The 24,155-nt window shown below is 45.9% G+C and overlaps 1 long non-coding RNA gene and 1 pseudogene across 2 annotated transcripts in view; both read left to right on the forward strand.

The window, feature by feature from the left end:
* Nucleotides 1-8,256: 8,256 nt before the first annotated feature.
* LOC308633880 lies at nt 8,257-14,295 on the forward strand. The gene is made up of 3 exons (XR_014018891.1): nt 8,257-8,577; nt 12,698-12,821; nt 13,307-14,295. It is a non-coding gene; the product is annotated as an uncharacterized lncRNA (long non-coding RNA).
* Nucleotides 14,296-14,398: 103 nt separating this feature from the next.
* The window catches only part of LOC308645398, a 32,146-nt pseudogene continuing 22,389 nt past the window's right edge, over nt 14,399-24,155 (forward strand). Inside the window, exon 1 of the transcript in view lies at nt 14,399-14,479. The product of the transcript in view is annotated as an uncharacterized misc_RNA (transcript). The remainder of the gene's footprint in view (nt 14,480-24,155) is intronic.

A 24,155-nucleotide genomic window follows, 5' to 3' on the forward strand; every position in this document is an offset into this window, starting at 1 on the left:
CAGGCCAGGCCATCTCAGTTCCAACCAGGAGGATAATATGATCTTAATTCCAGTACTTCACATTGTCTCCCTCTATTTTCATACGAGAAGAAGCAAAATGGTCCATGGCATTCATTTTTGCCTGCCTGAATCTTGTGCTGCATTTTTCATGGTTGATGAAACCACGTTTGTACACTTTGTTCCCACGCCTTCCTTGAATAATCCCTGGGGAAGAGAATCCTCCAGTCTATGGGATGCTTTGCTTGTTCTTTCTTCCAGTGGGATTCCAGAGGCTACAGCTGATGCACACAGACATTGGCAACCATCAGAGCCTGGTGGAGGCAAATTTTCTCCATCAAACTCATCATCTTCGGGTGGGTGGGTGATCTGCAGTAGAGATTCTAGAAAATTGAATGAACAGAAAATCCTGCCTAGTGATTCTAGTGGTATTTTCTTTTTATATGAATATAGAACTAAGAATAAAATAAATCTATTTTATAGAGATCAAATTTCAAGAGTTCACTCTTTAGGTCAGCAAGTTGTGTGAGATATCTTGGAAGGCTACATTATGTCATTGTGAGCAAAAGTAAAATAGGAGGGGGACATTTTTTCAAGTACATTTTGTTTGTTTTTGACTGAATACTTCCTTTGTTACATCCTTCAGGTTTTAAAATTTAAACTTACAGGGCTGAGTTTTTAGCTCAGTGGTAAAGCACTTGCCTAGCATGTGTGAGGCACTGGGTTTGAGTCTCAGCACCACATATAAATAAATGAATAAAATAAAGGTCCATCCACTATATATATAATTTTTTAAAAAAAATTAAACTTACTTCATTATTCAGAAATAAAGCTATGCTTCAAAAGCAGCATGGGTTCTGCTGGAATTAAGGCTTGCACACACAACATGCTCTAATCGGACTCCTAAAAAACCTGGTGATTCAAACATCCCTTTTCTGATCACCTAATCACCCATTAGTGGAGGGGGGGGGGGTCCCTGCCCTAAATGGTATGAGATGGCAGAACATACCCTGGGTAGAAGGACACAGCTGGACTAGCCATGTTGGGCCACCTGGGGGTCGCACTCAGGAACCCAGTGAATCAGCAGGGAGGGTCACACCTTGTAGTAACCATAGGATGTCCCCTTGGGAGTGTGTGATTGGCTCGTTCACATAACTTTACAGACTGGCAGGCAGGTGGCACCCATTATTAGACTGCTGACTGAGAAACCAGTCAGACGGAGCCCTTTCCCACTGAGTCAGGGACAGTGCTGGGGAGCTCATGCTTAGGTCTTTGGGCCCTTGTGAGACTCAAAGATGCCAAGGTGGCCCATGAAACTTTAGGCTTTACCAGGCACCTTCCTAAGTGAATCCCTGCCTTACCTTGGCCTTATTTCAGGGGTTAGTTAGTCCTGGATTTGAATTTTCTCCACAACCAAAGCAGAAAAAGCAAAACAGGAGACGAGATCAGTGATAAGATACACACTACCTATAAAGTTTAGGAAACAAAGACAGCCTCCCCTTCGACCTTCACCTGAATACTCACTCCTCCATTCCGAGCAGCTCTGAGCTGTGCACAGTCTCTTCCCAGCTTTCTGATGACTGTCCCACAACTGCAAAACGGCTAGTTTTGGTTCAATTCCCAGGTCATTGGGGGAAAGGATTGCATCCCAGATTCCCTGGGGGTTTCTTTTATCAGCCCGGTGACCTCCAAGCAGGTCTTGCTGCTAACACCTACCCCCACCCTGTCCCAGGGGCCTGGCCCTGTTGACAGGAATGACTGCTCCCCACCCCCTGCCTGAGAGTCACTGCTCTGCTCCCCACTCTCATGCACAGGTGCCCTTCACTTTAGCTGAGAGGGGAGAGGGAGGAAAGCCCAACTCCCGGTTTCAGGCCAGGTCAACCTCATGCTCCAGAGCCCCGCATCTTCCCCAGGATCAGATGGAAGATGGATGATTTTATTGGGAGCCACCTTTCCTGCCTTCCTTCCCTCACTGTCAGTCATTCTGGTTTTCCCTAAGATCATGTCCTCTGGGGAAGTGCAAAATATTTCAAGCCTCCCCAGCCCCCAAATATCAGTCCCCCCAAAACACCCAGTGTTAATTCTTTTTGTATTCTTCCAGGATATAATATTTATGTATACTTGAATGTGTATATTTAAGCACCTATAGGAACTTTTACATAAATTATGTTCAAGTATTCATATCATCCTGTCCTCTGCTCTTTTTCTATTTCCTGGATCATGGACTTCTTTCCATGGGTTCTTCCCACTGCAAAGAGATCTGCTTCCAACATGGCCAAGGAGTTAAGTCTCCTTAACTGGCATGGTCTATCATTTTTTGTGAATCAAAATAGGAAAAGTTATAATGCAAAATTTTATTTTGCCCCATGAAAACAGAGAGGTCATTTGTCATTTCCGCCTTCATGTGTCTATGGAAGCAAGCCTATGACCGAGCCAGAACTCCTGATGAAGATTGTGTCAGAGCCTTTTGGGTGAAGGCATGTGACTTTCCTGAGGGGCTGGGGAAAGGAAGAAGGGGGGGGGTTACTATTTAACGGATTCAGAGTTTCCATTTGGGAAGATAAAAAAGTTCTGGAGGTGGATGGTGGTGGTGGCTGCAAAGAACGTGAAAGCACATAATGTCACTGAACTGTACACTCAGCCATGATTAAAATGGCAAATGTTATGTTACAGAATGGCTAAATCACACAGTACTAAGTTTCTAGCAATGCAAGGTCCTTGGGTCATCCTGTGCATATGTACGGACACACACCACAGGCTCAAAACCCAACCCCATGCTTAGCTGACGGTGGTCTGAGTGCCACCTCAAAGCACTGCTCAACTCTGGCTCAGGGGTTGGGGGAACTGGGAGGGGGGATTATAAATTACCCTGTAACACACGGGAACAAATCAACTAACCAGTAAAGGGAAGGGGAAGTTTCTAGCCCCACTGAAGTTACTAAAAGCGGAGACTAAGGAGAAGCCACCAAGGGACAAGTCTCCTGTCCTTAACGAAAAAGGGGTTAAGCATGTGGCTTCTGGACACACAGACTGTCGCTGGAATCCTGACTCTGCTCCTTTCTAGATGCCTGCCATCTCAGACACACCCCTCCAGTTCTCCATGCCTCATTTTTATCATTTGTAAAGAGCTTAGAACAAGTCTTGGGTCATAGTACTTGGAGTGTAGCATTTTTTAAATAAATGTTCCTTTATTTTATCCTCACTGCTATACCATGCTAATGTCCAGTCTTACTCCTATGTAGAAGGGAAATCGAGGCTCAGAGAGATGAAGAACCTCTTCTGAAGAGGTGTCAGAGCTGAATTCAAGTCTCCTGACTCTGGATCCCAGTTCTTGACACATCTGGCCCATGTCACCCTGCAGGGTGGTCAAGCTGGAGAAAGAAGGGGGAGCTTTTGCATAGATTCTACCTGAATATGTGGTTCCTGCACAAGATACAAAATTCAAAAGGACAAAAAGGTACTCATTGTAAGTGGAGCCTCTCTCCCACCTCGGCTCCCCACTGCCAAAGTTCCTGCCAGAGGCCTGCACTGTGATTAGCTTCTTATGAAAGAGAGAAAATCCTTAAATCAAACTGATTTGTCCTTTGTGAATTTGCTTTAGATAGACAACAGATAGCCCTGGACTGAACGAGTCTGTAAAAGCTGAGAAGCATCAAGGGACTTAGGGAGGCAACGAGAACAGTGTTTTTAAATGGTGATTGAGCTACTGAGAACAGGAGGGTGGCTGGTGTCTTCCATGCACATCTTCCTTGGGCTGCTTCTCTCCTCCACCGGTGTGAGTTCCAGAAAATAGTCACCTTGGGTTTCTTATAAGACTTTTATGATGGAGGCTGCGAGCCTGGGATCCCCTACCGCTACTTGTGGAGAAGAGCTCAGTTCCTTGTCTATGCCCAGGCAGGGTCTGGACCTGTGCATAGTCTATACTAAGAAAAACAAGGACAGCATCGGAGGCCTTCTTCTCCATCCCCTGCCTCATCCTCCTCCTTTTTTTTTTTCCTTTCCCTTTGCTTTCATTTCTATTCCCCACCCCCAATAACACACTAAACATGTAGAGTGAATTGTGCCTGGCCGCTTCCTATGGACTTATGATTTATGGTTATTCATCTTATTAACTAAGTGGCTTTGCCAGGTAAAATATTAAGGCACCATTGCCATTACAACCTTGTCTTCTATGATCTCATTGGCAGCTGGTGTTGCCATGACAACTTGGCTAGAGAAACTGGTACTGAGCATCAGTGGAAGGCAATATGAACATTGGTGTGTGTGTGTGTGTGTGTGTGTGTGTGCGCGCGCGCGCGTGCGTGCTAGCCTGCGTGTGTGTAAAAGGTCGAAGACTTCTCATCATGTGTATCTTTTGTGCAGGATCTAAATCAACTGGAAAAAAAGCTTTGAAGGACAAACCCTTTGGCCTTTAGAACAGCAAATTGGAACCAGCAACACATAAGAAATATTTTAGAGGCTTTCTAACCAGGTGAAATGAACAACCACATCCACTGACCAAAAACGTATTTAACATCTGTATCAATCTGTTTTTCATTACCATAAAGAAATACTTGAAATTGTGGATGTGTAACCGACGTGATTCTGCAATCTGCATTTGGGGTAAAATTGGGGGTTCATAACCCACTTAAATCTAATGTATGAAATATGATATGTCAAGAGCTTTGTAATGTTGTGAACAACCAATAAAAAAATAAATAAAAAATAAAAAAAAAAGAAAGAAATACTTGAGCAGGGTGCCGTGGTGCAAGTCTATAATCTCACTCAGGAGGCAAGGCAGGTGGATTGCAAATTCAAGGCCAGCTTTAGCAATTTAGCAAGGCCCTGAGCCACTTAGGGAGACCCTGTCTCAAAATATAAAATACAAAAAAAGGGCTGGGGGGACAGCTCAGGGGAAAGTATCCCTGGGTTCAATTCCTAGTAAGAACAGAAGGAAGAAAGAGAGGGAGAGAAGGAAGGAAAGAAAAGAAATACTTGAGGCAGACATTTTTTTTTCTCTTTCCAAATTTTTTTTAAATTGGTGCCTCATAGTTGTACATAATGATGGGATTTGTTGTTATTGTTGTTACAAATCCGCACAAGCACACAATATAACAATATAATTATAATTTTATATAATATCACTCCTGGAGACTTTCCCCTCCCTCCCCTCTTCCTACCCCCTGGTCCTTTTCTTCCACTGATCTCCCTTTGATTTTCTTTCTTTCTTTTTTTTTTTTTTAAAGAGAGAGAGAGAGAGAGTGTGTGTGTGTGTTTTAATATTTATTTTTTAGTTCTTGGCGGACACAACACCTTTGTTTGTATGTGGTGCTGAGGATGGAACCCAGGCCGCATGCATGCCAGACAAGCGCACTACCGCTTGTGCCACATCCCCAGCCCCTCCCTTTGATTTTCATGAGATCCCTGCCCTCACTATCTTTCTTTTCCTTTTTCCTCTCTAACTTTCACATCTGAGAAAACATACAGACCTTAACTTCTGAGTTTGACTTATTTCACTTTACATATGGTCTCTAGTTCCATCCATTTTCCTGCAAATGACGGAATTTCATCTTTCTTTAAAGCTGGGTAAAACTCCATTGTGTATGTATAACACATTTTCTCCACCCATTCATCTGTTGATGGACACCCAGGCTGCTTCCATAGTTTGGCTACTGTCCATTGTGCCGCTATAAACACGGGTATGCATGTATCACTGCAGCATGATGACTTTTAATTTCTCAGGATTGATACCAGGAGTGGTATAGCTGCGTCACATGTTGGTTCCATGCTTAGTCCTTTGAGGAAGGAACCTCCATACTGATTGAAGCAGACTAACTTTATAGAGGTTGATCTAGCTCACAATTTGGAGGCTGAAGTTACAGACAGTCTGGTGCAGGCTCTGGTGGGTGCTCCCCTCCCCCACTGAAATCACCTGGTGGAGAAGGGAGCCAGTGTGCTAGGAAGAAATCCGATCTCCAAAGAGGAAGCCAGTGAGAATGGGAGGGGCTGGCTTCCAGCTTTTATAACCACCCTCTAGGGAGAACTAACTAGGGCCCCACCAGAAATACCCAATCCCTTCCAGGGCTCTTCCTCACAACCCAAGGAACCCTCAAAGGTCCAACACCTCAACACTGACACACTGAAGACCAAGCCTCTAACACAGAACCATGGTAACATCTTTATATAACTCTTGTTAGACTGTAGAAAGTTGGAGCTGGAAGGGGCTCAGATGTCACCTAATCTGCCCACCTTTTTGTTATGACAGAATAGAGGACCAAAGAGGCTGACTTGCCTCCACATAATATTATATGGTAGGAAAACTTGGGGCTCTAGAGTCATACCAACTAGTCTCAAATCCTGGCTCCACCACACAATTTCTCTGACTTCAGCCAAGTTATTAAACCCCTCTAAGTCTCAATTTGCTGATCTGTAAAACAAGGGTAACAGCAAGAGCTGCCTTCTGTTTATTTTTGTGTGTTACTTGTCATCCAAGGGAGAGTGGAAAGTCCCTTTTGTGACAGTGGTTGCTTTTCTTAAAACCTCCTATGAAAGTGTGTCTAATACATATCCTAAATAACTTGTGGATATTTGTTAATGTGAGGCTAAACATTTAACACTTCGAGCACGCACAGAACATCTATTGAATGTACACAACTGGTTCTGAGTGTGGGAGGAGATAGGAATGAGAAAACTTGAGGACAACAAATATTTCTGATCATCTCATATAAAACTAAGCTCTTTATAATGCTTTTGGTCATCCAGCAACCCCACAAGGTGGACATATTAATTCCCATTTTACCAATAAAGAAACCTCCAAGACTGAGTGTTTATGCAGCATACCCAGGTTCACATGGATAATTGAAAGAGCTAGGTTTCTGGGCTGGGGTTGTGGCTCAGTGGTAGAGCACTTACCTAGCATGCATGAGACTAGATTCGATCCTCAGCACCACATAAAAATAAACAAATATATAAAGGTATTGTGTCCATCTACAACTAAAACAATATATATTTAAAAAAGAAAGAGCTAGGTTTCCATCCACCCCTTTACTTCAGGGACCTTGTGGTTCATAACGATTTCTTGTTCCCTCTTTGTGAGCCAAAAGCATTATTCCCTGAGTTGGTGCAAGAGATTCAGAGAAGACTGACACCTTTTTCCATTGCTGACACAAAGCAGAGTGTACAAAGCACAGTGTGTAACCTAGGGGATCTAAAATATTCTCCCAGCCAAGCCGGACATTGAAAGCTAACACCCGGCTGGGTAGTTTTGCAACCTGTCATTTGTTTAAGCTTCCTTTCATCACACTGACAAGAATAAGTGCAATGCAGGGAGCTTCAGAGTCCTGTTGGAGGAGCAAGATGTTAGCAGATATTTATTTCAGACGTTATTCTAAAGTAAAAATATGCCCACGGGGGCGGGGGTCGATGTTGTCGGGTGGGGGCAGGCAGTGATCTTATGTCTGAGGTAATGAGGCCATTAAAGCAGCTGGCCTCTGCACATCTTATGTAAGAGTGCTTAATCTCTGGGTGAGTGAGGTAAAGCAATGCAGAATTAAACTGAGTGACAGGGAGGTAGGGCAGCAGCAACCCTTCTGTGTCATTAGGGATGGAAGTCAGATATGGGCAAGGATGAGTTCTACATCACAGGGCTGGGAATAGAGCTGAATGAGTTGTCTGGGATCTGGGTGTAGGCGGGAACCATACTTTTTTTTTTTTTTTTTTTTTTAACCTGTCCTGTATGTTTATTTGGGCATTGATGGAGGGAAGCCGATGAAGATTTGGGGAAATCAAGGGGACCTCCGTGGCACTGCACGAAGTTGCAGAACTAGTGGCAAAAGCCTGGACTTTGGAGACAGAATTACCTCAAGTGGGAGACCCCATCCAGCATCCGGGCAGTTGTGTTACTGTGTGCACACAACTGTTACCAATCGAATTCTGCCCGACAGTCGCTGAAAGAGGGGAGATGAACTTGGGACACTGAGTGAACTAATACGCGTAGAAATGCTAATTATGATAAAAAATCATTGGATGAAGAAATCGTTTTAATATCATAAGCCTCATCTCTATTGCACATGATTTTCTAGATTATCAAATTCTAGCAAATGCGACCGGCCTGGGATCTCAACCCGAACTTGCCTCTGTGGACCTCGGGTACCCCACCACGCTTCCCTGAGAGGCTGGTGGGGGGCAGACCCTTCTGCTCCTAGACCCTGCTCCCCCTCCCGTTAGGGAAAAGCCCCGGAAGCTGCGGCTCTTACATAAGCCGGATGACGTAACCGCGGGTTGCTCTCAAGCTGGGGAGGGGACACCGCGAGCGCGACCGCGTGCAGCATGCACCCCGCCACCGTGCGGTGTGGATCGCCGAGGCCCGCATCAGACAAGGCGGCCGGAGGCCCACGCACAGCGCAGGGGGCCGTGGGCGGGGCAGGGTCGGTTACGTGGTCCAGCGCGGTCGCGCGGGCTTGCTGGGGACGCGCCCGCATCTCCTTCTCCACTTAGCTGAGTGGACCAACCGAGTCTTGAGCTACAGTGGCGCCCGCGAACTGGCAGCCAGAGGGTGGGAGTGGCGGCGGAGACCGGAGTCCCGCCCCTGGACGATCTCAGGTGGGGCCGCCCGAAGTGCTGGACTGACTGGCCCCTGAGAAGGCGGGGCTGACGCCCAAGAGGTGGGATGCTTCCAAGGAAACAGGTTTGTCATCTAGGGGGCGGAGCTGGACCCGAGGAAACCGGGCTGTCCTCCGAGGGGCGGGGCTAGGTGGCTTCCAAGGGGGCGAGGCTGGAGTCTAAGGCGGAGCTGCCTCCGAGGAGGAAAGGGGGCCGACTTCTGAGGGGCGGGGCTTGCGCTGGGAGGCGGGGCTCCGCCGCTGCAGGGCCCGGCCCACTGACGCAAGGGCAGCCCTGGCGCCTCGGTACCTGCTCAGTGTTACCTCCGCACCCCGCGGGACGTGGTTGCTGCGCTGCGTTCCTAGGGCTGCTCGTGGCGTCCCACGCGGCTAGTTCCAGATCGCTGGCCGAGACTCGGTCTTAGTACTTTCCTGCGTGTTTTTTCGGCTAAGAAGCTGCGGCAGGTGGACTGCGACCGCTCGCTCGAGCGTGGGTGTTACGGCTCTGCACCCACTGTGTGCGCTTGGTCGGTGGAGCTAATGGTTGCTCCAGCCTGGGCTCGAGCTCGATGTGCCCTAGACGGCTCTCCACCTCCTTGCGATTTTAAGGGGTAACATTTCGGTGGAGGAGGAATGGAAGTTATCTTAGAACAGATTCATCTAACCAGTCGTTCCCAGCCCTGCCTGCTCGGCAGAATCACTGGCAGAGAATTAAAAATACAGTTTTCGGGCCCTACCCCTAGAGATGATGATGATGATATGGGTCTGCATGGGGCCTAGACTGGCATTTTCATCTCTTGAGAGACTTTCTCTCCTCCCTGCACTAAGGTTTTATCAGTTCCTAAGGCAGCCTGGGCAAGTTTCCATCATAACCACGACACAAGAGGAATTCCTAGGATAGAGGAATTCCTAGGATAAGCTGGGTTTACGCTCATTCTTTTCATCCAGAAAAGTGTAGTTCACACCTTCCGCAGGACCCAGTCCTGCAAAGAATGGTGAGAAGTGTAGCTGTTAGTCCTGCTTCCCAAATAATCCCTCAGCCCTATCCTGAGTTTAGTGGCAACCACCCTCTTTCAAAGGAGTGTCCTCTGGCAGTGGCTACAGTTTGTGGATATTTCCATGTTACATAGAACAGTAATCAGCTTCCAACCCCAGACCTGGAGCTGGTCCCAGCGAAAACGGGCTTGTAAAAATCTTTCCCTTGTACTCTGGACTCTTCAGATTTTCACACCTTGCATTGAAGGTAGAAGTCATCCTGAGCGGCTCAGGGAAGGGAAAGAGAAATGGCAAGTCTAAGAGGGTTTCCTTGTTGTGCACTTAGTTAATTGGAAGGAAAGGCAACCTTTTTTGGATTTCAAGGTGAAGCTTATATGGTTTATGATGTTTTTCTGGGCTTGCCAGGATTTTTATAAAGCTTCCCCAGGAAGCAGGATCTAGTCACCGTTTCCTAACTTGTCTGAACCTAGTCATTATCTGGAACAGTTTTAAAAGACTCCTAAGCCTGGCAGGGGTAAGTGAGACCCAAGCAGATTCCTTATTTGGGTAAATGGGAGACACTGATACCTTCCAGCTTGCCCCCTATCATCTGGTGTTCAGGAAACACTAAGGACAAGGGTTCTTTCAGCTTGGATCAAAACCACCTGGAGGGTGTGTGCAGCCAGATTGCTGTGACATCCTGAGGTGTCTGACTCACGGGAGAAGTCTTTTCTAAGCAGGTTTTCCAGATGGGGCTGACACTGTTGGTTTGGGGCACACCTTTCAAGCACCTAGACTGAGTGTTTAATGAAAGGGAAACTTCCTTTGCTTTATCACCTATAATCTTGTGACCTTAGGCAGTCATTTATATCTATCTGCATTGGAAAATAAAGGATATCAAGAATTTGTGAAGATAAAATCTTCCCCAAAAGGGGGCATGAGGATACATAAAAAGCAAATCTTATTTTAACAGCAGATTGGACCAGGATGGAATTCTGGTATAAAAGGCAAAGATCTAGGGCAGAGGACAGAGGGCAGGCAGGACACATCCCAAAGACCAGCCTAGCACTGCCTGCTTGGCAGTGCTCCCAGCCTGGAGTTAGGAAGAAGTTTATCCACAGGAACCACCCTCAGCAAACTCGAGTCTCTAATGCAGATAAATATGGTAGCCAGGAGGCTAATGTCTCCTCTGGCTGGTCAGGAGAAGGTTTTCTGTCCTTCCTACAGAGGATATCCTCTAGGCCTCCTTCCAGAATGTTCCCTGTGACCTGCTCTTTTTTCTAGCTCTGCTGTGGTTTGGGAGAGTCTTTATTCATTCTCACAATACCTGCTCCTGACCAGTTCCCTATTCATTGACACAGGCCTTTGGTTCTTTCTGATAAACCCCTGGCCTCTATCAGAAAAACCTTTCACAGAGATTTTAGGACAACTCTGCTCTCAGGGGAAAACGAATCTTCCCACTTCATCATTGTTTATAGTTTTAAAAGCTCTCAAATTCCTTACTGATTTGAAAATAGGGGTAGGGTGGGCAAATGAGTTCAATTTTTAACATGGAAGGTAATATCTTTATTAAATAGTAATAATAGTAACCACTATGTATTGAGCTCTTAATATGTTCCAAGTTTTATACTATGTGACTTACATACATGATCTTGTTCAGGCCACTCAAGAGGTAACTCTTCTTATCACCTTTCTGCAGAGGAGGAAGCTGAAGCTCAGAAAGGTTAAATCAACACATGAGCTCACACAGCTTTGTAAGAGTCAGATTTTAACCCAGGTTGTTTAGACCAAGCCTTTGTTATTGATACTATTTTTAGTTTCAAGTCAAACTTTCAGGAAGACTTTGGAATAAGAAATCTTGCTTGTCCCACTAACTGGCTTCTCACAGAGGTGGCAATGGGTAGGACATTCTCTGAGTGGCCCTGGTCCTGAGAGCTAGAGATTTATTCCTGTTCTCTTAAGTCTGTCTGGCTTGACTGAGACAGGAGGCATTGCTTGCCCTATGGCAATAACTTCTAAACCAAACCCAAGCTCATAAACATCCTTTCCCCCCCCCCCCCATGTCTAGGGTGTATAACTGATAGTGGTGCCGGGCCAGGGCTTGGGGCAGTAGGCCAGCTACTGGCAATGTGTGCATAAACAGGGAGGCGGGCAGTAGGCCCTCAGCCACTTGGGAACCTTCAGTTTAGAATCCCATTCTGCATTGCAGGGGAGAACTCACCAGGTTCTGTGGGTGAGAGGTACAAGCTCTGGGGCCCCTGTCTGCCTGTGCAGGTTGGGCAGGGGGTGGCTCCTGCCAGTCCCTCCCTTCTGCCTCCACTGGCCTCAGCCAATTTTGTAACCAGGAAATACTAGGAAAGTGAAGGTAGAAGGGGAAGGAAGGGGAGAAACAGTTAAGAAACTGTGGGTTACATCTGTTCAGTACGATGCCTCCGTGCAAATTAGAAAAATGCTCAGTGTGTTTTGCTGTTATCTGGCAGAAAATGATCATTGCTCAGACACAAGTTCCCTACCACTGTGATCCTAATGGCACACCCCAGAGTTGTGCCACACATACCCTGGAGGCCCGTAGGAGCCTTGGCTTCCTCTGAGCAGGTGCAGAGCTGCTCGATAACGCTCCCTTTCTCCTTTTTCATTCCCTACTTGTCAATCTGCTCTGCTTCTCCAGCTGGGTCAGGGTTTCTGTGTGTGAGATGCAATAAGCGTGATGCTAGTGGTCCCCTAAATTAATTTCCCCCCACCCAAATGGGAAGAAGCTATCTATCAAGGAGTGTGTGTGTGTGTGTGTGTGTGTGTGTGTGTGAGAGAGAGAGAGAGAGAGAGAGAGAGAGAGAGAGAGAGAGAGAAACAGAGACAGAGCAGGAGAGAAAGAGGCTCTTCCCATTATCAGAGGCAGATAGGAAAAGATAATTAAGATGCCAGAACATTAAAATCTCCGAATATTTCCAAAAGTTCAAGAAGATAAATGCCCATAAAATTTAGGCTCCGAGAAGACACCATTGTTTGTGAGACCTGGAGGGAAGCAGGGAGACCAAGAAGGAGGGATTGGAAGGAGCAATGACCCAACTCCAGGCTTTCTCCCTGCCGGCAGTGGCTGTGGTCCCAGTTCCCAGGGCCATTCTTTCAATAGGGTCTGCTCTTTCCAGGAGCAGCCATGAATCTGCATCTTTGTCCTGGTGACCTGGAGGTCAAGTTCCAGAAGAGTCTTCTTGATCACCAGAGGGAAGAGCAGCATTGAAAAAGCAACTGCCACTGAAACCGTGCAGCGAGGTGGGCAGCTTGCTAACCATGTGTCCACTGAACCCTGGGACCAGTCTGCAGCTGGTCCACAGTGGGGAGAGCACCCCATGTCACCTGTAGGTCAGCAAATTTTGGACAGCAATCCCTTGGTTGTGGACACGGCTGCTCACCTTTGGAGCTTCTTGTTGAGCTACAAAGGAAGTAACTGGAGTCCTTTCCTTGACATTTAATTCATGGAAAAGCTCAAATCCTGCCCACATGCCATGGTTTCTGATTAAAAGTGAGGGCCTCAAGCTGACCCTGGTCATCAAAATCACCAATGGAACTAAAAAAAATTGGTACCTGGTCTCCACCTCATTTCTCCTCAATGAGAATCTGAGGAATGGGTGGTGAGCATGAAGGGGAATCCTGGAAGTTCCCTGTGGTTTGAATGTGGACCCTATTTAAGAACAGGTGCCCCCAAAATAACTCCCCTTGGGGTGCATCAAGGTAACATCTTCCTTGCCTGTCTCCAGCCTCCAGGGACAGAGCAGGCCTTCCACCTCCTAAATTACCTGCAAAGAGGCCCTCCAGGTGCCCTGTGATTATTCAATCAGCAGAAGTCTTCCAGAATTGCACAAATGCCAGAATTTCCTGCATGAACTCATTTTCCTGGGTCACCAAGTGGCACTGTGGTCACTGGAAAAGCTTGCTGTGTCTCTCCTGAGTCTCTTCTCCAGAAGAAATTGATGTTTCTGCAGAAGTTGGGGAAATGGATTGGTAATTTATCACTTTTCAAGATGCTAAAGATGTTCCCTCCTTTATCCCACTCTCTCTAAAACCAAGGTAGGCATTTTTCAGGGGGATGTTTTAGCATTTGTTTAATTATCTGCCAAGTCCAGGAGAGGAAAGACTGTGTCTTAGCAACTTGGAATCACACAGAAGAGTTGTGGAGAGAAGTAGGGAGAGGGGCTGGTTTTGCAGTGAACTCAGAACCTCCCATAAAACAGGCCCAGTTTTAATAAACTGTGCTATTTTTATTGAAGAAAGTAGACTCCATAATGTTTACTTGCCTCCTTGGCTCTGGAAGTGAACCGTGGAGTAAACTCCCGTTAAGGAAACCTTGAGTAGTTATTGTATGGCATTTTCTGGAATATGAGGGCCATTTGTGCACTCAGAATCCAATAACTGTTGGTTCCCTACTGCTTGTTAGGCCAGTGATTCTCCAATTTTGCTGAAGAGGAGATCACCAGGGAGCCAGGGCCCATCATCTGGATCATTAAAAGCTCTCCAGACTCAGCTTCTGAGTTAGGTGTGAAGCTAGATGCTGAGATATAGAAATGTCCAGACTGACATTTCTTATCCTTCATGTGTTCAGACCCTTAACAAAACCAGCACCTGATCCCAGATGCACTGTCATTCCATCTGGATAAGCAGGAGAGAAGGTTCCAGTGTCACCCTCACTATTTACTATTACTCTTTCTGCTCAAGCTGTGGGGACTGACCAGCTAGATTTTCCAGAATAGTCTCAATCTCACGTATTCTTTTTGTGGGTCCATATGTCTTATTAATCTTTCTTTTGGAGAAGCTGGTTTCCCTAGCTGCACTGTCACAGATGGTTTCACTGAATTCCACCAGGTGGCACAGTTCACTTGGTTTGTGATCAAGGAAGAGCCAAAGGTGCCAGAAGTGAGATCATCAGGAGAGTGGTTACCAAGTGGACTGCTCTCCGCCCCTCCTGCTGGGGTTTCTTGCCTCGGTGTTCAACTCCAGGGAGGCTGGGCCCCTGCCCACTTTCTCTAGGTTGACAATGCCTATGTTGGTGCTTTGGTCTGGAGGCAGCCACAGCTCTTGTAGAGCCGAGCCCCACTTGAACAGCTGCATCTGACCTAGTATTATTGGGATGCTGCAATCTGACCTGTGGGCCTGGGCTACCTGTGAAGCCAGCATGGCCAACAAGCAGAGGCCAAGCCTTGCACTGAACAGTGGTCCAGGTTTTCCATCCCAGAAGGAGCCCATGTCAATGACACATCAGGGGTGACTCAGGTATCAAGCCAAGCCATACATTGATTGGTCCTCTGACCTTATAATGAAGAGAAATAACCAACAGCATTTTGGTCTTTATACATGACAGTCGAATATGTTTTGACATATCACACATACATAGAGTATCACTTCCCATTCTTGTGGTTGTACATGATGTGGAGTTATAATGGTCATGTATTCATATATGAACATGAGAAAGTTATATCCAATTCATTCTACTGTCTTTCCCATACCCATCCCCCTTTTCTTTCCCTGATTTCTCCCGTCCAATTCATTGAACCTCTACTCCCCAACCCCCACCTATTGTGAGTCAGCATCCACATATCAGAGAGAACATTCAGCTTTTGGTTTGGGGAGGATTGGCATGATAGTCCCCAGTTCCATCCATTTACTGGCAAATACCATTATTTCATTCTTCTTATGTGAATGAGTAATATTTCGTTGTGTATATGTACCACATTTTATTTATCCATTCATCTGTTGAAGGGAACCTAGGTTGGTTCCATAGCTTAACTATTATGAATTGAGCTGCTATCAACATTGTTGTGGCCATGTCAATATAGTGTGCTGATTTTAAGTCTTTTGGGTATAGACTGAGGAATGGGATAACTGGGTCAAATGGTGGTTCCATTCGAAGTGGTTGCACCAACTTGCAGTGCCACCAGTAATGTATGAGTGTACCTTTTCCCCCACATCCTCACCAACACTTGCCATGCTGACTGAAGTGAGATGGATCTCAGTGTGGTTTTAATTTGCGTTTCTCTAATTGCTAGTGATGTTGAACATTTTTCATGTGTGTTGACCATTTGTATTTCTTCTTCAATGAAGTGCCTGTTCAGTTCCTTTGCCCATTTATTGATTAGGTTATTTGGTTTTTTGATGTTAAGTTTTTTGAGTTCTTTCTATATCCCGGAGCTTAATACTCTGAGGAGCAGGTGGCAAAGATTTTCTCCCGTTCTGTATGTGAGAGAGCCACTTTCTATTAAGAGCTTTCAGACCTGGCCAACATCTTGTGGCCTTCCTCTTCTGAAAGAGTCAGAACCAAGACTGGCTACAGAATTTACAGGACTTAGTACAAAATGAAATTGTGGGATACCACATAAAAAGAACATGAAGGCAGCGAAGGCAGAGGGTTCTGACCGCAGGGTCTTCTGACCGCAGGGCCTGGGCAGCTATATGGATCGGGCCCCCCTGGGGAGGCTGGCCCTGGATGGAAACCCTGACACCCCTCCTCCACTATCAAAGTGGAGAGAAGGGGCCTCTGGAGATGACTGCCAGTCACCTTGGTTGCTCACTGCCACTCAAGAGCATCTTCACCCCATTTCATTTCCAGAGCTGTCCTGAGAACTTCCTTGTCCAGCAGGCCCCACAACTGGGGGGCCCATGGGAGTGAAAGAGGAGCCAAGGAGGGGCAGACAGCACCCCCAAAGAGAAAAATGTCCCAATCTCAAATGGAACATTTTGCAAGGCTCATGATGATGGTTATTATTTTTTAAATAATATTTTCCAAGCCGGTGGCTGTTTCTTTCCTTCTCACAGGCATCCCTAGTCTCACGCCATCAGATGCTTTACAGAGGCTTGGTGCTGCTGGTGGTGACTACGAGGGTCTCTAAATCTTCCTCTAATGTCTGCGGGCCGCAGCGGTTGGGGCTGAATGCTGGCTGTCTGCCTGCTGATAACTTTCAGTTGCGCTGCGAAGCGACACAACAAGAATACTAATCTCAGGCCGTGGGCAGAAGGTTTGCCTGGCTTCCAGCCCACTGTGGTTTGGGACATATTTTTTTTAAGTAAATTATATGGAAAACAATGATAATATGGTTCTATTTATCATATTGAGCCATCTTTATAACCACTTCCACCATCTTTGGGAGGGAGAGAGAACTGAGAGGGGAGTAGCCTGATTCCAGGGGCCAGAAGAGGGTGAGTCCCACCCCCGCTGCCCCCCTGGCCCCCATACACACTCCAGGAGCTCCAATCCACTGCTGTGTTTGTAAGTGGCCTCTGGCACTCAGAGCTCCAGGGCTCAGGGTGCCTGTTCATACCTGTGCATGTGGCTTCCCCGACTCTGCGGCTCCCCAGGCTTTGCCAGCCATAGGCTCTCCTGCCTGTTGAGGAAGGGCCCCCCACCTCCACTACTTCACCTGCTCTCCCATGGGTAGGAACCCCCACACAAATCAGGGCCTGCAGGAACTCTGCACCCCACAGCCCTGTGAGCTTGGGCCATGTCCTTAGCCTCCCTGAACCTCAGTTTTCTCATCTGAAAAACAGGGGTTAAGAACTTTACTGAGCTTTTAACATATATTTGAATGTGAGCCATACATCAGGCAGTGTGCTAGGAGCTGGAAGCAGAGACAACAAAAGAGACAGCCCCTCACAGTGCTGTGCAGCAAACAAGTGACTAATGAACAATTTCTCTGGAACATGTGTGCCTGCCCACAGCAGGGATGTGTTGGGGACAGATGGTATGGACCCCAACCCACCCCTGTTCCTCCAGCTCATACAGCAGGCAGCTTCTGGCTGGGTGTGATGAATGGCAAGCATTAGAGGAAGACTGGTAGGTGGGAGGAAGGGGAAACCAGGATGTCACCCTCCCTAGGATGCTGCGCCTCCTCTCTGGGCTTCTGGGCTCCTGGGCTCCAGTCACACTGAAGTCTTCCTTTGGTCCTTGATCTAGGCTGATGGAAGCTTTCTGTTGTTAACTAAATCTCTGGGCTATTCCATCCATCTCCGTAGAGTTCTCACCTCCTGTGTTAGTCAGCTTTACAGTGGTGTGAGAAAAATACCCGACAAGAACAACTTAAAGGAGACAGAACATCATGGCGGAAGGGCGAGGTGAAGGAGCATGGCTCCATTCATGATATCCAGGAAGTAAAGAGAGCCAGGGGAAGGGGCCCCAGGGAAAATGTCCCCTTCCGGGCCACCCACCGCCTCGAGCCACACCTCACCTGCCTGCAGTTACAACCCAGTTAGACCGTTCAAACAAGGAGGGACTAATTAGGTTACAGCTCTCATAATTGAATCATTGGGCCTTGGAATAATCCTGCATTAACACAGGAGCTTTTAGGGGACACCTCATATTCAGACCATAACACGATCCTGTATCCCCTGCATTCAGTTCCCTCTCTTGACAGTGTTTTCTATTAGATCTTGACCTATCACGATAAAAGCTACAACATTAGGAGTTCAGGGTATCAGTCTCCGTCAAGAGGAGTAGCTGTTGTTAACTACAGGTTGAGCATCTCTCATCCAAGATGCTTAGGACCAGAAAAGTTTTGGATTTCAGAGTTCTTGGGGGTTTTGGAATATTTGTATATACATAATGAGAAATCTTGGGAATGGAACCTAAGTCCAGAAACAACATTCATTTATGTTTCATATACACCTTATACATAGAGCTAAAGGGACATCTTATACATATTTTTAAAGCCCCTGCATGTTGACTTTGTCACATGTGATCAGGAGTCTTTCAAAATTACAGTCCTCCTGCCTCAGCCTCCTTAGGAGCTGAGATTACAGGCATGTGCCACCCTGGCCAGCTTGGAACTTTCTACTTATGACAGCATGTTGGCACTCAAAAAAATTACTGATTTTGGAGCTTTTTGGATTTTTGGACTAGGGATTCTCAGCCTGTCTTACTACTGTTCACACTGATATTTCCACTCCCCACCTGACATACCTTGCCTCAAGTTCTCGAGTTCTCTTTAGTTAGTGCTGATGCCCTGCTCTGTGGGAATTGCAAGCCTGAGAGCTCCCCGGAGCAGAAGATATGTGTGGCCGAGCAGTGAGAGACTGGAGGGCTGGTCTAGCCACATGCCTGGTTGAGTGGACCTCAAAGATCAGAGGTCCCTTGGGGGCTGGTATGCAGCAGGCCAGCTGAGGCAGGTAAGCATGGGAAAGAAGGACGCCAGATAAGACTTCAGGTCGTGGAGAGCTGAGCTTCTTGTCCACACTGGCTTAGTAAGATCAGATATGCGGACCTATGGAAGGGTAAATACCATGCCAAGGTGACCTTTCTAGAGTGGCTGTGTGTGGCCATGAGCTTGTTCTCACAAAGCAAACTTCCTGCTCACCTGTCCACTTGGCACAATGCTCCCGGGGCGGGGGGTGGGGGGGAACCAGGTGGATCCTTCTTCAGCTTCTGGTTATGGTTAATCACCATCTTACTACCTGCGTAGGAGGATATCAGACCTCTTTCTGGAAGTTACCTCTCTGAGCAGTATTTTCTAAAATAAACTTTTTATTTTCCAGGAATTGTAGATGCATAGAGAAATTGTGAAAATAGTACAGAGGGTTCCTATTTACCCTGCAGCCAGCTTCTTCATACTTTATTCTGATCGCCTCAGTTTTCCCCTAATATCCTGTCTCTGTTTTTGGTTCCCGTCTGAGATGCACATTACATTAGTGGTCAGGTCTCCTTGGATCCTCTTGGCTCTAATGTTTCTCAGACTTGCTAGTTTTTGAGAACCTTGACAGTTTTGAGGAGTAATAATCAGGTATTTTGTAGAATATCCCTCAATTAGGATCTGTTATTGTCCTTTTTTTTGTTTGTTTTGTATCAGGGATTGAACCCAGGGGCTCTTAACCACTGAGCCACATCCCCAGCCCTTTTTTGTATTTTATTTTGAGACAGGTCTCACTAAGTTACTGAAGGTGGCTTTAAACTTGCGATCTTGCTGCCTCAGCCTCCTGAGCCTCTGGGATTATAGATGTGCACCACCATGCCTGGCTTGATGTCCTTCTTGTGATTAAACTGGAGTTATGGGTTTTAGAGGGAAAGATCTCAGAGGGACAGGTGTCTGGGCAGAACTTTAACTCCTTCCACCCTCCTGATGTGCATGGATAGTCCTGTCAAATGCCTTAAGTATTTTGGGAGATTGGCCCCATCAACATCAAACACCAAGATGAGAACTAAGGAGTTCTACTCTTCAGTTGTCCCAAGTTAGCATGGATTTCCAGCTTCTCAAGAATGGTTTAGCACCCCAAGTACTCAGCATTAAGATTAAATGCTGCTTCATCCCTGCATAGTGATTTCTGCTTCTGAGAACACATTCATATATTGTTGACATTTGCTTATTAAATATGTTGGTCAGTTTTCCATCATTATAACAAAATACCTGAGATAATCAACTTATAAAAAGAAAAGGTTTATTTTGACTTAGAGTTTGGGAGGTTCTAGTCCATGATCTGTTGTTGGCCCTATTACTTTTGGACCTGTGGTAAGGTAGTATATCATGGTAGGAGCATGTGATAGAGCAAAACTGCTCACGTCATGGCCAGGAAACAAAAGAGAGAATGGGGGACTAGGGTTCCACATACCTCTCAAGGTCATGACCCAGAGACCTTTCAGTAGCCCCACTTTCCAAAGGCCCCACCACCTCCCATTAGTGCCACTCTAGGAACCAAGCCTCAACACCTGGGAGCCTTTGAGGACACTCAGTATTCAGACTATAGCATTGTGGGAACTGCTCTGACATATGTGGGTCCCCTCTATGATGTTACCTCATGACTTCTGGGCCACACAGAAGCTAGATAATGGCTTGCCAACAGAAAGGATCCCAGTTGAGTTTCCTTCCGTTTCAATAACCGCACTTGGCTCCCAGGGTTTAAAAAGTTAGTACAGAGGGGCCCAGTGGCTCCTGGGAACAGTCTTTCCTTTGCTTGGATCTGCAGATTGGGATTTCTGTACATAGTCCCTCGGTTCCCAGTTCTGGCCTTGACAGGCTGCTAGCCCTCCTCTAGGTCCTCCTAGAGGGAGACAGATGGTTTCCTTCATCTTTCCACGAGATGCTTCACTTCCCCAGGCTCTGTGGCTCTTTGTCTAGGATGATAATTCTCTCTCCCTTGTTGGTATTTCCTTTTCATTCTGAGACATGTAGGATGCTTCCAGAGAGTTCAGGGAGCTTGTGGAATGTTCAGAACAAAATTGGTTTTGTTCACTTGACTCGTGGGGTGGCGGTGGTTTTTAACCTGAATTTCGGATAAGTGCTGGGCCGAGTTGCTGGGTGGGAGGGTTTGAGGGAGTGCGGAGAAGGCCTCAGGAGGAAGGATTAGGTGTCTAGACTCAGGTTCAGTCATTGGTGCAGGCTCAGGACCCACCCAGGATGAGTCATCAGCCTGGTGTCTGCTCTGGCCAGGTGAGGGCCTTCACACACCTTTTATTTTTCTTTTTTAATTGACACATAATAATTGCACATATTTATGACAGACATTATAAAAGAGCCCAGTCCTGCACAGACAATACTTTTCCTATCCTTTGAAGGTAGACTATTCCGTTGTGTCACACTTCAGCCAAATATGGTATTCAAGCTGACTACAGACATTCTGAGTCATCCCTGGGCCTTGGTCTCAGGGTGAGAAAAGCAATATATTTTAAAAGCAGTAGAAATTAATTCTGACCATACTTTGTGTTCCGTTAACAGGGAAACTGAGGCAGGGCACTGCCTTCTCTGCTTTATCAAAGGAGATGTGACTTTCATCCAGATCCTTGTCTGTAAACTCAGTCCTCCAGTCTCTCCAATAGCAGGAATCTCTGCCGTGGGTTGGTGATAAGTCACACACGTCTACGGACCATTCCAGAAGGAATATCCTTGGATCCATGCACTGGGCACAACCAGCGCATACTAATCATTTACCATACACATGGCTGAAGGTGCTACTGTAGGAGAAAGGGGGGCAGTAGATGTGACTTCTTCATCAAGGAATTCCACACCTCCTGGGGGAGGCCATTGTGCCCAGTGATACCCATAATCCAAAGCAGAAATTGATAAACATCATAAGCAAGGAGAAATTGGAACACTGTGGGAATGCAAAATGGTGCGGCCATTATGGGAAATGGCATGGAAGATCCTCTACAAATGAAAGTAGAAGGAACCACCATATGATCAGCAATTGCACTTCCAGGTATTTACCCAAAAGAACTGACATCAGGACTCCAGAGAGCTAATAGCAATATGCAGAAATGACCTAAATGTCTATCAGTAGGTAAATGGATAAAGAACATGTAGTAAATACATTGGGATATTATTGTGCAGTATACAGTGGAGTATTGATTTGGGCTTTTAAAAAAGAAATGGAAATCCTGTGCTATGTGACAACATGGATGTACCTTGAGGACATAATGCTAAATGAAATAAGCCTGTCACAGGAGTACAAATGATGCATGATCCCACTTAAACAAGGTTATCTAAAATAGTCAAACTAGTAGAATCAAAGAGTAGACTGGGAATTGCCAGGGACTAGAAGAAGGGGAACGTGGAGAGTTAGTGATCAACAGGCGTAGAGTTTCAGTTAGGCAAGAGGAATACTCTCCAGAGATCTGCTGTACAACATTGTATCTATAATCAACACAATTTGTCCTACAGTTAAAAATCTGGGCTGGGATTGTGGCTCAGCGGTAGAGCGCTCGCCTCGCATGCGCGGGACCCGGGTTCGATTCTCAGCACCTCATAAAAATAAAGGCATTGTGTTGTGTCCATCTACAAAAAAGATTCTCTCTCTCTCTCTCTCTCTCTCTCTCTCTCTCTCTCTCTAAAAATCTGTTAAGGTAGATCTCATGTTAAGTGTCATCATCGCAACGAAATAAAAGATATTGTTAAATGAAAAAGGAACATGTAGGCCAATATACAGTCTGGTCCTCTCTCTGTAGGAAAAAAAAAATACATAGTGTGTTTGTGTCTAAATATTTCTCTGTAGCATACAAAATTTTTTCAGATTATTTGTAAGAAACTGTGAACAATGGTTTACTTCTGAGGAATAGGACTCTTATTTATTTTTTTGTTTTATATCATTCCAACGTATTCTTTTTTAAAAAAAAATTTAGATAGGATCTTTTTTGTGGGAGGCCATCGAGCTATGTGACCAGCATTTTCCTTTTCTGATTGGTGAGGCTCTGTCGGTCATTTCCTGTGGTCTGGCCACATCAAAGTGGTCGTAGACCGTGGCCCCGATCTTGAAAGTCATAAAAATATAGCAAAATGTGTCTTCGTGCATTTGCAGGGTGTGCCTTCCTGTAGCCCCAAGGGTGGAACTATGCTCACCTGTTCCTTTGTGATATTACCCCTTTGTCCTGTTTGGGATAGAATGTTCCATGGAAATCCCCTTTGTGTGTCCCTTTCTCTTGCTCTGCTTTTGGATGTGGCCTTCCTAGATGTCAGGCAACCTGCTGACAGCAGACATCATTTCAGTCCCTTGAAACCTCACCCCTTGCCTCATTTGAATGGCTTCTCCCCAATAAAAGGGGTCAGCTCTCTCTCTCTCTCTCTCTCTCTCTCTCTCTCTCTTTCTCTCTCTCTCTCTGGACCCGTAAGGTCAGAGGAGCCATCACAAGACCCCCAAAGTAAAAGGTATCTCAGTCCCTTGTGTGGTTATTTTGTGCGGCCCAGTTCCCCTGGAGTGACCCTGAGTGTTTTTGTCACCAGGAATGCGACACTTTCTAAATTGCCTAGGCTGGCCTTGAGCTTGTGATCCTCCTGCCTTAGACTCCAAGTCACTAGGATTACAGGTGTGTATCACATGCCCATGCATTTGACTTCTCTGTTCATGGACTAGTTTATGTCTTTTTTTTTTTTTTTTTTTGCTTTCGGGTTTAGAACGTCTTTCTATGCACTGTGGACTTGTCTGATCCCAAGAACATCTGGAAATGTATTGAAATTTTCAGGCAGGAATATTAACTTGATATTTTGGTGGGCTTTGTAAATGTAAGTAGAGAATAAAGTTCAAGTTTACACATTTCTGATCTGTGTGGAGGCAGTGTTATATGTGTTGGTGTGTCTTGATGTATGGATCTTCAAATCTTTTCAGTGGTACCTGTTCATATATAAGTAGGTTTACTTGTTGGATTTAAGAGGAGACCCAGCTTGTTGGATAAATTTGAGAGGGAAGCAAGGGACTGTCCACTGGGTAGGTGTCATGGGAGGACAAGTGCATTCTGTTTTTCATAAAGTGACAATTTGTTTATTCATGGGTTCTACAGATTTAGGGATTGGTGTCTCAAAATTAGAGGCTCAGGGAAAAAGAAAAAGCTTAGTTCAAAAGATTACTGCTGCAGAGAAGCAAACCTGTTAGTAACATCATAAGTTCATCAGTGTAAGACTCTGCACGGAAAGCCTGGGAGAACTCTGGTGGGAAGATGGCCAGTTTACCCTTCCAGGTAGTCAGCTTGAGTGAGGTTACATTTTTATCCAAAGAGTTTCTTTCTTTTTTCCTTCTTTTTTTTTTTTGTACTGGGTGGTGAACCCAGGGTGCTATACCTTTGAGCCACATCTCAAGCTCTTTAATTTTTTTTTCTTTTTAAAGTTTGAGACGTAGTCTCATTGAAGTTTTTAGGGCCTCACTAAATTT

This window comes from Spermophilus citellus (assembly GCF_964194105.1).
Source record: "Spermophilus citellus genome assembly, chromosome: 1".
Lineage (NCBI taxonomy): Eukaryota > Metazoa > Chordata > Mammalia > Rodentia > Sciuridae > Spermophilus > Spermophilus citellus.